Source organism: Hirundo rustica, chromosome 3 (assembly GCF_015227805.2).
Source record: "Hirundo rustica isolate bHirRus1 chromosome 3, bHirRus1.pri.v3, whole genome shotgun sequence".
Taxonomy (NCBI): Eukaryota; Metazoa; Chordata; class Aves; order Passeriformes; family Hirundinidae; genus Hirundo; species Hirundo rustica.
Window position 1 is genome coordinate 53,453,005 of NC_053452.1, and position 16,445 is coordinate 53,469,449.

The 16,445-nt window shown below is 43.2% G+C and overlaps 1 protein-coding gene across 8 annotated transcripts in view; it reads right to left on the bottom strand.

Moving 5' to 3' along the window:
- The window catches only part of HIVEP2 (HIVEP zinc finger 2), a 135,654-nt gene that overhangs the window by 35,042 nt on the left and 84,167 nt on the right, over positions 1 to 16,445 (bottom strand). For all 8 annotated transcript variants that reach the window (XM_040057506.2, XM_040057514.2, XM_040057511.2 and 5 more), the window contains one exon: positions 16,220 to 16,317. The gene's annotated coding sequence lies outside the window, so the exon portion shown is untranslated. The remainder of the gene's footprint in view (positions 1 to 16,219; positions 16,318 to 16,445) is intronic.

Consider the following 16,445-nt stretch of genomic DNA (forward strand, 5'->3'; position numbering starts at 1 on the left):
TGAATCACTACAAGCCAGCAGGCCCACTCGGTTCCTCAAAAGACACAAAAGGTGTAAAAATAGCTCATACTAATGAAGCAAGTACAGCGTCAGCAGCCAGATGAGCGTGGGATCTGATAAGGGTCTGTTGTTGCAAAGGGCAAATTATTAAGAGAATGCTTCTGCCTCTCTCTCTTTTTATTAAGCTTTGTTCTTCCTTTGCTGAAACCAGCCCTCTGCAATGCCTGGTAAATGACACCTGACAAGGCTGGCTGTAATTGCCAGCTTCATACCAGCGCAGGAAGTGGTGCCTCTCCACAAGCTGAAGGTACAGTGGAGGTGTCACTAAAAAAAACAACAAATAAAGAGAGGCACAAATAAAGCCTAAAAATAGCCAGGACTACCCACTGAGTATGACTGTGTAGGTATATTTAGTCTGTCTAACACCAACTTTTCTTGTTAAAAACACAATCTTACCTTTATGCAAAACAGCTTCCTGTTTCTAATTTGAGAAACTTGAGAATACAAGGGGGGTAAAAATCAGATTTTGAAATCATCCCCTTTTCACTGACATTATAACAAGAGTAAAGGTGAAAAGACCAGGCAGATCTTCCACGTGGCTTTTGCATCCTACATCCCATGACAAATAGCTGGAGTATTTCTATTAAGACATCCCAATAAAACAGCCCATTGGACTATGGGAATAGATTCAGAGGCAAAACCAGAGCTATACCAGCAAACTCTGGGAAGCAGCAGGAGGCAAAGGCAGGGGGCAGGATTCACGCCCTTGAGCGTGGCTGTGCCCGGCCAGCAGCAGTGGGACAAAGTGACTCTCTCACAGCCCAGTCCTGCATGCCACACCTGCCTCAGGCTAGTGCACAGCTGTTCCCCAGCACGAAGGACCTGCCAGAAAGGGAAGCATTAGTTACTGCCATTACAGGTTGCAGCCAAAGGATCGCCCCTTGGCCAAGATCAGGAGGGCTGGATCTATTGTTGGTGCTGGCTAGCCTTGGTTGGGCTGCCACATGGACCATCCCACTGCTCATCCTGACAGGATGCTCATCCTGAGCCTCCCGTGGGTTTGACTGCAACAGGACGAGCCACAGCTGCACTCAGCTGAGGTGTTCAGAGCTGCCCAGCCAAGTCTCCTTCCAGGGAAACTCCATGCTCCTGCGGGCCATGCACTTCGCTCCCTGCTTCCCAAAGGGAAGGCACGGACGGTTCCCACAATCCCCTTCAGAACATCTGCAACTGTTTAAAGCCTGTGACTGCAATACCGCTACTGGAAGCCACACTCATGCCAAATTCCTAGGGCTGACTAGTGCTCTGCATGAGCTGTGAAAGGAAAGGTCTCTCCCACAATTTGGCTTTTTCTATTTGATATCATTTGGCTGACATGCACAAGAGGGGTTCATTATTATGCAGCCTTCATGCGTGCCTCCAAATACCACCCATCACTTCTGCTGAGCTAAACAAAACCACACAGGTTTTTACCAGACCTTTTCTCTCACTTACAACAGGGAGAAAAGCCCACTGTAACATATTGCCAACTTCACATGCAAGATTCAATCCAAATGATTATTTGGACATAAGAATTTTTATTTTCCTCTGATTTTAACATTAAACAAAAAGTAATTTGAGTTAATAAGATTGAATTTTTAACATTAGTTCCCGTGGAAAATAGAGACCATGTTCTTTTCTTGATATGCTGTGATTGATTCCCATTGATGCAAGAGCACTCTTTGAGCAGCATCATAGTTTTGTCTTTTTTATTATTTGCCTAAGCAGTAAATTTAATAATCACTGATTTTTTTTTACTAGAATAGTTAAACATGATGATGCAAGTCATCAGTTGATGATACTATTCTTCAGACAATTTAATTTTCATCCGAAATGAAAAATAGATGTTATTATATTAGAGGAAATATGGCTGTAAAAATAATTATTAGTAGGCTTAAATACTGAAGACCGTATTCTGGCAATACATTTCCATGAAGTTAATAGGAGACAGGACCACATACACTCAACCACTTTGAGTATTTTAAGTTATAAAGTTAAAAGCAAAGTGATCAAACCTCAGCCTATCTCCTCTCTCAGATTTGGAGCAGAAATTCTGTCTAAGTAAAAGTAATATACTACCTATCTTTTTAAGATTGCACCCATTTAAAGCATGTACAAAGAAGATTAAACTTGGAAAATTGCAGAAAAGTGTATTAGAAAAAATTTAGAAAACGTAACACTTTGGAAAATACAGTGCATTGTATTTTCCAAAATTCTGTAGAATACACTGAAATCACAAAATCAGGGAATGAAGTCTTCTTTTTTAGTAAGTTCCTGCTATAGGCTTTCTCCTTTGTCCAGTGTTTGAACTATGGGTGTTGGAACCTTCTTGTCCCAAATGTAGAATCATGGAATTATTTAGATTGAAAAAGACCTTTAATATCATTGAGCCCAACCATTAACTTAAAACTGTTAAGTCCACCATTAAACCATGTCCCAAAGTGCCACATCTACAAGACTCTAAATACCTCCAGGATGGTGACTCCACCTCTTCCCTGAGCAGCCTGTTCCACTGCTTGACCAACCTCTCTATGAAGAAAGTTTTCCTAATACCCCAACTAAACCTCCCCTGGTGCAACTTAAGGCCATTTCATCTCGCCCTAAAGTAAGTCCCCTAACTCACGCCTTCACAAACAGATGGCACAGGTGGTGTCCTGCACTTCAGATGGGACGGCATTTCCCACAAAATGAAAGCCTACAGTTGGTTAAAGCACACCACTCCACCATGGGGAAATGGAGGCAGTGGGCACCAGCACAGGACAGCAGGGGAGGCTGCAACAGGAGCTATGGGAGGTGGTAAGGAAATACGGCATTAAGTAAGAGAGTCTGCACTATCTCACATCTTTCTATATCCTGCTGCAGGTTGCTTTTCCTGCCACAGTCTTCTCCCCCACGCCCCTGCACGGTGTCATTTTCACCAGTGTGCGCTCCCCTCCCACTCAACCAACACGTAAGGCACACCATGATTTATGTCACCTCTCCAATCTGGCCCAGCATCTCAGAGGTGTAAGCATAGATGAAGTCTACAAAGGGTTAGGATTAACGCTTTACTTATTAGCAATTGCAGCAGGCAATTGTGGCTCGGCTCATAATGCAATTTTGTCCTCAGGAAGACCTGTAGCAGGTGGGAGCAGGTTGCCACGGGGCCTGGTGCCTTCTGTGCACTGAAATATGTCCTTGTTCCTGGGCAAAAGGGCACGTCCAATTAGGTGTCTTTTATTATTAACGTTCTGCTGTTTCATCTGTTGATCATGTATCCTCCTCTCAGTCCCTCTGCACCCCAGCTTGTGTAATGCACCAACATCTGCAAAGACACTGCGCTACCTGGGAAAGCTCAAGTGGAAATCTGATGGTGGAAACCAGGTATCTTCCTCTTGTAAAACCCAAGCAAGGTGTGGAATAGCCACCAAGTTGAACAAGACCACAGTAACTAGGATCCTCAAGATAAAAAGATGAGAAATATGAGGTATTTGCCCTGCTGGGAGTAAAAATTACAATGTATTATTAATAAAACTCAGGTTTCATCATTAACTTGAATCGGATTTCAAGAGCTCATCTCACCCTAACGATCCTGCAAATTACATCCAGCCTTTCCTTCAGAGTGGAACCAGTACCAGCAAGGAAGTCTGCTGGTAAGTGTTACATAAAAAGAAAGCATGGGTAAAAATGAGCTATAAATACCACAATCAAACAGCTGCAAAAATTTACAGACGTTTTAAAGTTGCCCAAACACAGGGCCATCTCACCACTTGGATCTGATCCTGCCAAAAAGATAGAGACTGCAACTTCAAAGCAGCCGAGAGGAAAGGGCTCACTGTCAGTGCGTGCTGCATATGGCACAGCTGACCTGACCCTCCTTCTGCAAAGGATTGACTCCGCTCAAAAACGTCAGTCAAGTCAGAACTCCTCTCCTGGATCTCAAAACATGAGAAAGGCCACCTACATGTTTGCTATAATGAAGTAGCCAACTGTCTCAATCACGACCCAACTCCTGCCACAAAAAAACTTGTTTGATTTTGTTCCTCTCCCAAGCTCATCAGAGGAACAAAGACCTTCAGAAGTGTTTTCTTAGCCCCTAAGGGCGAGATGAAAATGCCACTTTAATTGTGGATTGGTGAGGTCTGCTTGAGTAAAATAAACCAAATTGTTCAGATGAAACTGCATAAGAGGGAGCCTAATTTCTTTGCTAGCATCAATGAAGAGCTGCTGGTTCATTAGAGCAAGCTGGAGGAGCTGCTGTTTGCACCTTCACAAGCTGGGAGTATTTGATTGCAAAATCACTATGGATGTTTGATCTAAAATTCTGCCTCTGATTTCTGATCAGCAAAAGTTAAAAGCAAAAAAAGCCATCACTCTGGTATTTTTCTTCACAACTTTCTTCAGGGTAACAATTCATTTTTCTCCTTGATCTGTTCAAGGATGTCAAACTTAATCATAAGACAGGACATGAACTTTTATATTCGGTATAAACTGCTTAGAGAAAGAACAGAACTGATGTGAACCAAACTGCATTTCACATGACAGCTGGAAGATGCTGGCACTTAGGCTGCTCTCCTGAAGTCTACTGCAACAGGACATTGCCAGAAAGAGCAAAGGGCAGAGGAAGGCCAGGAAAAGGGCCAGTGGAGGTCAAAGGCACTCACATTTCCTGCTGACTGGTCAGAGCATGTTTGGACAGCAGGCAACCAGGCAGATGGCAAAGGAAGCTTACTTACATCTTATCCAACAGGGAAATAATTTGCTGAATCACACTAAAGGGGAATGCGGCAGCTAGTGTCATCAAAATGTCCAGGAGCATCCCCTGCTTGGAGCAGTTCTACACCCCTTTCGGGAGACCACAGTGCTCTGCTTAGGTCTGCCAGTCCAGCCCCTCTTCATCATAAAGCTCAGATAAACCACGTCCTTGCTTTATGCTTTAGGTAGTTCTTTTTCCAACACAACCATCTTTAGACTTAAGACTTTCTGAATGAGAACCTCAAATGTAATCTCAGGCAGGTAACTGCCTCAGCAAGTCTATCAAAAGCACCTTATTTTCTCCAAATCAAACTCCACATGGGAACAGGCTCAGGCACATCTGCGTAACGAGTCCATTTGCCTGAGTGTTTACTAATGATTGCTTGGCACTCAGAAGAACACTAGAAGTACATCCAGTTGTTTTTTATTTCTTAAGGAAAAGGTTATTTACACCTCTAGGAACAATGCATTGATAAAGTTGCTCATAAAATGCACCACCCATGGATTCAAATCCAAATTTTCTTTTTTTTCCCCTTTTTATGCAGTTTGAATCAGCTTGTGGAAAAGTTAATAGAAATATTCCACCAGTGAAATGAAAAGTGGATCAAACCAGTACAACACAAGCCTTCAATAAAGCAGAAGACTCCACATGGGGTGCTCTCAAGAAAATCACTCAAATGCAGAACTACCCATTTTGCTGAGGGCTCAGGTAGGTCAGCCCTTTGCATGCTCTGCTTTTCACTCAAGGTGCTCAGCAAGACTGGAAACCAAAACCTTCTTTTCTGACAGGTCATGAATTAAATAACTACAGCTGGTTTCCAGGATCTCTTACCTGCTGCTAGCAATCCCACATAGAAATAATAAAAGTCCTCATATAGTAAATTATTTCTAGAGGTATCCTTTTAATCACAGATTGCTGTAAGATATTTCTCCAGTGGCAGTGAGTCCAGGAAGCAGAGAGTATCTGTCATTACTGAAAGAAGAGCACATCTAAAACCACAGCTCCAAGTTGGCAAAATACTGCTTGTTTCAAGAATTTCATCTATGCTAACACTCTGCTAGAGCAGTCCAGGTAACAACAGCAATAACAAACAAGGAAAAAGTTATAGGCATGCTAATACAAATGGGACAGCATGGCTCACAGATATTTTTAAGTCCCAGCAGTGTTGATCCACCCATGAGCAGGTCTGAATTTATAGGAAAGGAAAGAGTAAGTGGGTGACTACCCCACAGGAAGTTTCTATTTTGAAAAGTGTCTGCCTTGACTGAAAATCAAGATAACACCTCTGAAATTCCCACCTGTCGAATACATTCTGTTTCCTCCTTAGTTTTCTTTTTTCTCTCTACAGACAACTGAGCTGTTCTAAAATTATTTTTCTGTGATTTTCAGCAAAAGTAAATAAGGAAGGAACTGCAGACAAGCACTGAGGGCATTAAGCCCACAAGAGACTTAGCCTTTGCCCCTTTGAGAAATCAGTATCATGCCAGCTTGAGTGGACTCTGCATCCAAGTTTTAATTAGACAGAAGGTGAAATCAGTCGAACCTACCTCTTGCACAAATACTATTCTTTCCTTAGTATCCCACTGTTCTCCAGAAAAAATGTTCTTCTGACCTGTTGGTCACCTGTTGGTGACCACTTATGCAGGCACAGGATCCAAACTCTGTCCCACTGTGTCCTCACCATCTGCATGTTGTCTACCTCTCTATTGAGAGCCTCCAATAAAAGCTTCCTATAATAGAATTGTCCTGACTCACAGGTAGGGGGGAGGGAAGCTGACCTCGCTGCAGCATCAAGAGTCTCTGACGCATTTTGGGAGGCTGTTTCAGGTCTGAAAGAATTCAGACTTGTTTTCAATGAGGTTTTATACAATTAACTTCCAAAATATCCCCCTATAGCTCGATGTCCATTTGAAACTTGATACTGTTTAGTGGTTCAACTTAGCACTATTCAGGGCTTTAGCCGTGCACTTGGTGAATTAGCAGTACTCACCAGGAGAAGAGAGTTTCTCAGAAACGCAGCCACCCAGGCTCCTGACTGGCTCCACCTCTTGTCCGCCCACTCCCAGTTTCAGACATTTCGCATTCCAAAACTGGAAGTGTCTATGCAACGTAAGGTCACATTATTGCACAACATGCTCTTTTCCTTCTAAGAGCCACTGCATCGTCAAAAGTACATCAACTCTAACAGCAAGAGAGCTGTTTACAGTGACTTTCTATCTGAGTGGGAGTATTTTCTCCATGAATCTTATAACAACGACAGGACGTGTATGGCTCTTCCCTACATTTGGTAGAATTGTTACTGAGATGGCATTTATTCAATACGTCCACATCAGCATGCCTTCCCCTTTAAGCTGCCTTTTGAGAAATTGAGAATTCATTTTTACACTTCCTTAAAGTATTTCTGTGCTGGATAATTTTAGGACATACTTAACAGAACAATTTCTGCCTATCTTATATTTAGAACCAAGGCCTTTGCAATACTACAGTGAAATACAACTGATTGTAACAAATGTAGGTTTTGCCAATTTGCCAAACAGTGTGAATAATTGCTGTGATCATTCCTTCAGCTACTCTTCAAATTCTACCAGGTGAATGAAAACTCCAGTTTCAGTCACACTTGGAGAAAACCTTCCATTTTAGTAGAGGGGACTACAAGTGAGGTGGGCTTTATTGTTTTTCCCAAAGAACAACACACAGGTGGAAATGGTGGAGAAACATTGTACTTTTTGAAACTGTGTTCAGGGTTTTGGTACAATTAAGTCTTTACTGTTAGCACAGAAGGCCTATTAGATGCTTCCTTGAATGCCAGCAACTTATGTTGGTATTGTCTAGAGGCAACTGTTGACATATTTAAATAAAGAATTAATGACCAGTCCTTACGTGTCCCTTCTTCCTTCTATTCTGACCTGTCACTTTTGGCTTCAGCACCACTGGGGCAGCTAAGCAGTGGGGAAGAAGAAGGTTTTCGGGCTGGGAGAGTGCCCAGCACCATCTGGTAAGAATGGGTATGCTGGCTGGATAAATGACTAAGGCAGTCCTCAAAAACCCTTCCTGATCTCACAGTCAAACAAGTTCTCCATAAGCTGCCAGTCCTATCCTCCCGGAAGAAGAAGGTTCAGATCCAACAGTCAGCATTCAGAAATCTAATTCAGGCTACCCAGTGAAAATTATGAGGATCAAAACAAACCAGTGACAGAGTCAGAGGGAATGGGAACTCAAGAGAATCCTATGAGAGGGGCAGAAAAAGGGACAGAGGAGATTCCTTTAGATGTGTGCTTTTCTGTAGGTAAAGGTAGCCCAGGATTTTCTCTCCAAGCCATTCATTTGGAAGATATGATTGAGAGTCAACTGCCCTCCAGTCGAAGAGATACCTAAAATTGAGATAATGGCTAAAAGTTTCTTAGCCCCTGTTCAGTCTGCGATCAAGTAAAAGGTTGGATGGTTATATTTAACCACAACTCCCATGCCTTTCTGAGGAGCACGGGGGAGGTTGCCTGAAGGAAAGTCAGACATTGGCCATGTTGTTTCCTGCGTGCACCAGGTGAAAAGATCTGCACCTGCTTTCAGGCTCATGTAGATTGTGAGCTTCCTCTGGCACACTGGCTGTCACACAGTGCACTTTCTGGTACAGCCCACTTCCTCCTGGGGGACATTTCCCTCGGGGGCAACAGGGGACGATCACCGAAACTGCCAGCTGGCCACCATGCAATATAACCAAAGTTTTACGGCTGTGACTAGAACTTGTTCCATGTGTCAATGAGAACAGAATTAAGAACTCATTCGAGATAGCAAGACAAAGAAAAAGGTTCACAGGAATCTGGAGACACACTACCATAAGGAGAACCCAGCACCTACTACAAACGGTGGTACTATTCAAACTGCTAGTTTAAAAAGTAAAAGTGATACTCATTCTTTTTTAATGTTCATCTGTAAGAGGTCACTGTGTCATATGACGAACACCTTGGTGTCAGCAGCATTCTCCTTCCTTCCCATATGCTCAGCACCAGGTGTCCAATCACCTCCAGTACTATCTCAGCCATTACCCAGCTGGCCTCGATAGGGGTTGTCAGGGCAGGGATTAAAACAAGCCAAGTGGAAGTCCTTCATCTTGATTGTGTGATCTTAGTCAATTTTACAATCACTTAAACATACTTTTTATTTCCCACTAATCTCAAATGGAATCCAAGAGTTTTGCAACTCCCACATACATTTTAAATTACCAGTATAATATACTCAAAATTTTGGGAAACTGAGTTTAAACAGCAAAGACGTAAGTTCACAAATGAACAAGGCTCCTCTGGTTTTCCCAGGGCTTGAGGCCTCTATTTTAGAATTTGTTTCACTTTGACATTGCTTTTTCAGTAGTGAGTAGACTTTTTCAGACAAGTGACTACAACCCAGTGTGGGACACAAAGAGTGTCAAGGTGATCTGCCCACAGTAACTTCTTAAGAATAGAAATTTTGAACTGCCATTCATAATGAAATGAGAGACATAACAGGCAGACGCAACTTAATGGCAACTGAAAACATTTTAGCTCAGATCAGCTGAACAAAGGTCTTCTTCATGGAGTAAAGTGACTTAAAGGGAAGTATTTAATTCAGAGATTTCCATGGGAAAACAAAAAATAAAAATAGCTATATGGAAATTTTCCAGTGGAAAACTTGTTCTTGTGGAAATTCCGCTTTCAATTGACAAATTGTTTTTATGGGAAATTCCTAAGCAGCTGTAGGCACAGCCCTCACGCTGAGACGTTTAAAAGCAGCTCATGTTTGACCCAGCACCCTCAGATTTCCCACATCAGATAAAATGCAAAAGCAAAGCCCTCGTCTTTCCCTTACTCCCAAGCACACCCTGCAGCACACAAGCAGTCCCACTGCAGGCACGAGAGCACTGACTGCAGTGGCAGCATGCATGTGGTTACAGATGGGATGCTTGCATGAATAATCTTTTAATGTCCCAAATCAAGACTAACTAGAGGCTCTTACTGAGCTGTCTCTAATGGTCTGATAACACTGATACTGGTAAAGCTGCCACTGACTCCAGCAACAGGTTTACCTGCACTAGAGATTGCAGACTTGGGAGAATCCTAAATGAAACTTTTCACAGTGGACTGCATCAGGGAGAGAGAACTTGGTGCTGACTTTTATGCACTTGCGTGAATGGTCACAAATCATGGATACAAGTCTGTTATTATTAACTGTTTTACACTGTCTTAAACCTGTCAATAAGAACTATACACCCTACAGCTACTATTACAGAGAGCAAGACAAACATTTTTAGCAAGCTTGCTAAGCGTCTTCTAAATTTGCAAGAGCATTAAGTAAGTGTTGCCTTTACAGAGTGATATTAGGAAAGCATAAACCATTCATTATAATGCATCTTCTATCCACCACTTTAGCATGAATCATCATACTGTGTAAACAGGCTAGAAATCGTATTTATGGTAGGGCTCAAAGTATCTCGGAAAGTCAGAGGAAGAAATTTTACAGGAGGCAGGCTTGTACAAAACCTCACAGTGCAGGAAGGTACTAGAAAGGTACGGAGCACCTAAATTATTCACCTAAAATTTTGCGGTGATTTACAGTGTTTCCGTACCAGACTTGGACATTTCACACTAATGCATTTCTAACACAAAATAAAATTTAGAACCCTTTGAGTAAAAATTATACTGGCTGTATGGGACTAGTCTTCACAATTTATTCTGAAGAGTGAAATTGTCTAATTCCCGACGACCTTCTGTCCCATACTGCCTATTCAAGCACAGAGAGGATCCAGCATACCCCTAAATGAGTTGGGCTGGAGAAGCTCAAGCACAGAGGAGCTCTGGCAGGAGCCAGAGCCCCAAGGTGCCATTGGAGAAGGCTTTTGGCAGCTGGCTGCCTGCCAGGGGCTGCGGGCCACCAAGTGAAGGAGTGGACAAAGGCCACTGCCCAGCTGCTATAGTGACTTTCAGCTATGCCGATTTGCAACAAGAGTGCAGCCCCTGGCCATGCTTCCTTGGCTATCTGCAACACCACATACACATGCATGACACCCAGCTGGCACACACAGCCCATGCCCACACTGCACACGAGGCCAGCGAGCTCCCCTCTAGCCCCACTGCTGCTCTGCACCCAGGCAGCACAGCAACCAGATGTGCCCACCAAGGTATGCTGCACGGCTATGACAACCAGACACCCCGAGGTCAAATTGCAAGTAACTTGAGTTTCAGAGATGGGAAAAAAATCCCTGTGTCTCTCCCCCTGAAGAAATTAGTCCTTTCAGACATCACAGGAATAAAACTGCAATGAAAGCCTTATTAATGCAAGCTTTGTTACTGAAGTGTCAGGAAGGGCATTTATTTTCAGAGCCAGATACTCGAAGGAATACCCCACATAGTAGATAGTGTAAGTATCCCACATTTCCAGTATATAACAGAACTACTTCTAGTACACTGAAGAACATGTAATAAGAGAAGAGGGCCTGGGCCTTTCTCCATATTCTCTGCATACCTGTTACTATCACACAGCTGCTCTCGAGTCTACAGTTTCCTGTGAAGTACAAACTGCATACCACTTCCCCTACGGAAAAAAAAAAGGCCTTGCTTGTTCTTAATTGACGATGGAAATACTGTCATATTTTCCACTAGCCAAGCTTGAAACCATTACTGAACAAACCTTCATTAATTTTTCCACAACATTTTGCAGAAATGTCAGGAAACAGCTGCACGAGAATGATTAACTGTCCTTATCACTAAGGCTTCATTGGCCAACTTGAAATTATACAGGTTTTCTTCATTCAAAACTCTACATTTAGTGATATTTTTGTTATTCTTCAGTTGACTGTTTCAGTACAACATTTTCTCTTGATTCAAAAGTATCTGATTGCGTAGGTTCAGTGGCAGACAGACATTTTATGACCAGTGGAAGAATTTGTACAGTTTGGAGCTGCATACTTCTAGGAAAAGATTGCTTCCTGCAGATTGCTCAGCTGTGTCTTTCTTGGATCAAATTCAATGAAATTCATAACTTGCAGTCAGATTGTATTTGCCAGTCAGGCTGAATTCATTACACTGACAAAAACTTCTCCTGCTGCATTTTCTTATTCCTTTTTCTTATTCCTTATTCCTGTCCTCCTCTTTTCCTTGTCCCTTCTCTCTCCCCACACTCTATTTCTCACTTCTTCCTTGAGCTACACTATGTGTCAAAACTTATCATACAATGCCTTGTACATTTTCTGGCAAAAACAAGCAGAAGAGTACACATCACCATCCCAAACATGCAAACGCTGAGATGCTAGAAGGCTTAGTACCAAATGAAAGTGCAGCCATCTGGAGGTTGCTGCTAATGTGGATCTGAGCTTCCCAACTGGCTAAAACTTTGCAGTCTCAGAACTTTTTAACAAAGTGTCAGCGAACAAGAGACTCCACTCAAATGGATTTGTACGGGGCACTGTAATTTTTCAAAAATGAAAATTCTTCAAATTTTGTTTAGAACACATCAAAGTTCATAGGATTACTTTCAAAGACTGACATTGTAGTATAGTGTCCTGCTTATATTTTGAAATTATTTAGGGTTACTATAGCATGGATTGTAGCAATAATTCTGCATACATGTCACTGGCAGATTTAAAATTGCAATTGTTCACTCCACGTCTTAATTGAAGCTGTAAGCCTCGTATCTAAAGATATTTTTAGACAGAGGAAAATACAGATGCAAATAGGTGTATATATATGTCTTAGAAGTTAAATAAAATTAATACCATCAAGTGGGGGGTTCAGTGGTTCAATTGTTCATTCTGTTATGACCCCCTATTCCCAGAAAAAATTATAAAGAAAGAATTATAAAGAAATAAAACATATAGAGGTTCATCTAGGTATTATAAAGAATCCCTCCAGCTGCCTGTATTTCATGCCTTGCTTTTTAAAAGTATCTCTCGCACAGAAGCGTGCATTGCAGCACACCGTCCCCACACAGCTCTGCTCAGGGACAGCCAGCCACTGATGCCTGCACCCGGTGCTGGGTCAACTCCAGAACTCCTGCACTGCCTTCAGCAGGTATATGGACACCTGGGAGCCCCTGGGCCTGATGCCTGGGGCCAGGATGCCTGACAGAGAACGCTGGCCTTGTTAGTGCTGGCTACGAAAAAAAAACCCAACTCTGTTTTTAAATTACTCTACCAGGATATCTGCTTAGATGGCAGAAATTGCAGTACACTATATTCTGCTTAAAATACGCATGAATATATATGGGTTCTATTTACGAGACACGAAATACTGCCAAAAGTACGCAGGTTTTTTAAGGATTCGGTTTTGTAATTCGCAACGCCAAATTTCTCCTTCACGATATCCTTATCTGTCTCTGCTCTAGTTTGAAAGCAGTAGCTCGCGGTGCCAGAGGATTTCAAGGACCGTGTCCTTCCAAGACGCGGGATGTCAGTGCACTGCCGTCTGCGGCTGCACGGGCCACACATATTGTGCGGGGGGAGGGAGGAGAATGAAGTTGCTAGATTTCATTAAACAAGCGCTGATTCTTATGGCTCTGGGGGTTGGTTTCGGTTTGGGGGGGGGGCGGGGGGGAACGCTCTGAAATGAAGACAAACGCCGTCCCGCAGGCGAACCCCGCCGCCGGCAGAAGGGCTCGGCAGCTGCCCGAGAGAACGGGGCCTGGCAGCGCAGCTGCGCCGGGCGCGGCCTCCTCCTCCCACACCCCGCCCGGCCCCGCCGGAGCCCCGCGCCCGCTGCCTCCACACCGCGGCCTTCCGTGCCCGCAGCCGCCAGGCTGGAGAGCGCGGTGCCCATGTCTGCCTCCCCTGGACCTTCTCGCGTCTCATCCGCGCCCCGGCACAGGGCTGCTCAGGGAACTGACGAATGGATTGCTGGATTTGCTGTCCAGCCACCCTGCTCGGCCGCCTCCAGGTCGTGAAAGAAGAAACATGTTTTGCCTCTCTCTGGCTACTAGCGGGACCAGAAGCAAGTGCTCTCGCTTCCCCGAGTTTGCACATCTTGAGCTCAAACCTACAGGAGGATTCAGCCTCCTTCTAGTCACGCTGTCAGCAATGAGCAGCTGGATTTAGGGACAATGTCACAACAAAAAGAGAGACCTTGAACTTGCTTCACCCTTTGCATAGTCATTTATATTTGGGCAAAGTGGATAACAGCTCCTTTAGCACTAGTGTAGTGGTATTTTATGCTCGCTTGGCATTCACTTTACCCAGGTATAAATAGCAAAGGGTTTCAGGCAGTAGAGAATCAGAACCAGTATCTTCAAAGGATTCTCAGCCAAAATAAGGCAGCTGGTCCTCCACACCACAGCTTGCAATCTTGCTCAGCTGCAGCAAACATTCCCTGAAGGACGCCTGGGACTGCTGGTTTTGCAGCATTGCATGCTGTGGTTCTTGAAGAAAATGTGCCTTCCTACCATCCCGTGTCTAGTGGTGGAATCAGACTGCAAGCTTTCACCTGTAAAGGAGGCAGTAATAGGGTTCCATTTCTTAGTGGGAGCCTTTTATTAGCTCACACAATGTATTTACTACCCTACCAGTATTAAGTGCTTGCCTTAATATCCTTAGCACATGAGGTACTGGTGCATATCATCATAGTTACAATAGCACTGGTTTGAACTATGTTAATTGAGATCATCTATTCTAAAATGCAGTTGTTCCAAACAAATAATGAAGGGTGCTATTACTCGGCTGACACATATCGGGGAGACTTCTCTCTGTATAAGAGCCACAGCAATAAGGGCCCAGTGCACGTAAGAGCCATTAAGTTACATGCTAACAAAACCTAAAAAATATATACTAAAACCCCATTTCAGAGGATGGCCGCTGTACTCTTGTGTACCAAAGTTCTCAGTTTTCCACTTAAATCCTGCCTGGTGAGTCAGGACATGGCCAGGTTTCCATACTCCAGCAGTGTTCCATTACTCCTCCTTATAAATTTCACACGCTGTTAATGCTTTCCAAACTGGCAACAGAGCTCAGGGGTGCATGAGGACAGTTTATTTTCCTGCTGAACTTTAAACAGAAATTCCACAGGCCCTCTGGCGGGGGTAACAGCCCTGCTGACAGCCATCAGTTCACAGCCTCTCGCCCACCCAACTTTGATCCCAGGCTGTGCAGAAACATCTTGGTTGCTCTCAGAGACTGCAGAGGGGAAAGAGAACACCACAGGTACCCACGACTCCCATTGCAGGGACCTTGAGAGGGATCCATAAGAAGAAATGTCCCATATAACACCATCCTGGACTGCAGAACACTTGCGATCAGTTCCAGGGTTGAGCAAAAGTTCAAGGGATTTCCCTTCTCAATTTAACTCCTTCTTTCACTGAATTCATCTATAGAATGAAACATAGGTCCAACGCTATTTACATAATTCTGCAAAATCTGGCACCGTTTTCTCAAAATATGTTCTGTGTCTTCTTTGAACACCTTCTGTGCTCATGATACCACATGAGAAACTCCAGGGTGCTCCTTGTACACCTAGCTTCCTTGGCTGAGGATAAATATTGGATAATTAAAAAAAAAAAAAGGAAAGTCGACAAGAGAGATCAGACTTTCCTTTACCTTTCACTCTTTCAAGCTTGTCTTATTAAATTCTAAGGGCTAACAGGTCTTTGACCATCAAGGATGCACCTGTAGAGAGAAGATGAGAGAAGAGGAGCTTCTCAGTGCTTCAGGTCTCCTACAGCAACAAAAGTAACTGTGTACTGCACACAGACACAGCTTTTGAGACTGTGAATGTGAAAACTGACCAACTTGGTCAACCAACCCAAATAAACATGGCACTGCAATCAGAAGCTGAAAACTGACCTTTCCTTGACAAGATAAATTGTCTTCTGAATTATCTGATGCCACAGTAAGACCTCTGTGTCAGATCAAAGTTGGGAATCCAATAGCTTTAAGCTGTCTTGGGTGGTATTGCATTCAACAGCATCAGCATTTTCATAACTGCAGTTTCTATGTGCCCAAGTGTTCAAGACCCAGAGGAAAAATTAGACCTTGAACAGTACTGTCCACGGTGCACTTGAAATGGTGAGATTTTCAAGTAGAAATCATCAAGTTATATTTTAGGATAAACCAAATAAAAATCCCCAGACAGTTCAGATATAAAAATCTCACCCCCCCATGTCTTCTTGTACTTTTACAAGCACACTTTTCTGCTTGTTTAGTTCACGAAGTGGACTCCCTGGATACTTGATAAAAGAATTGCACAAGAGAAGAGAAAGTGGAAAACCAAATATGTGGAAAAAAACAAAGACATTGCTTCCAAATTAACAAAAACCTGCCCCAAAAGAGAAATGTCTCTAATTTCAGCAAAAGCTGGCTTCAGTTGTAACAAAAGAACAAATAATCAGGATTTAAATGTGGGTGACTTCCACATGAAGCCTTTTGAGAACGAAAAACTGTGCTCTCAGACCCGCTCCCTCAGCTCATGCAAAACCACCCGTCCTTCACTCTCCTACCTGGCTGCTGCCATCAAAGGTGCAAGTGAGTAATGGTTCCAGTCAAAGCAATTTGGTTCACTACTCCAGCAAATATGGCTGTTGACTGTCTCTTCCACCTATTTGGAAAACAAATATTAAAGATTTTTAATGACTGTGATCAATTCAGCCTGCTGTTTGATTTTATAACCTAACTGACATTATGGTGTTGGCTACATCAATACATGCAAGAACTTCAGAGATTGTC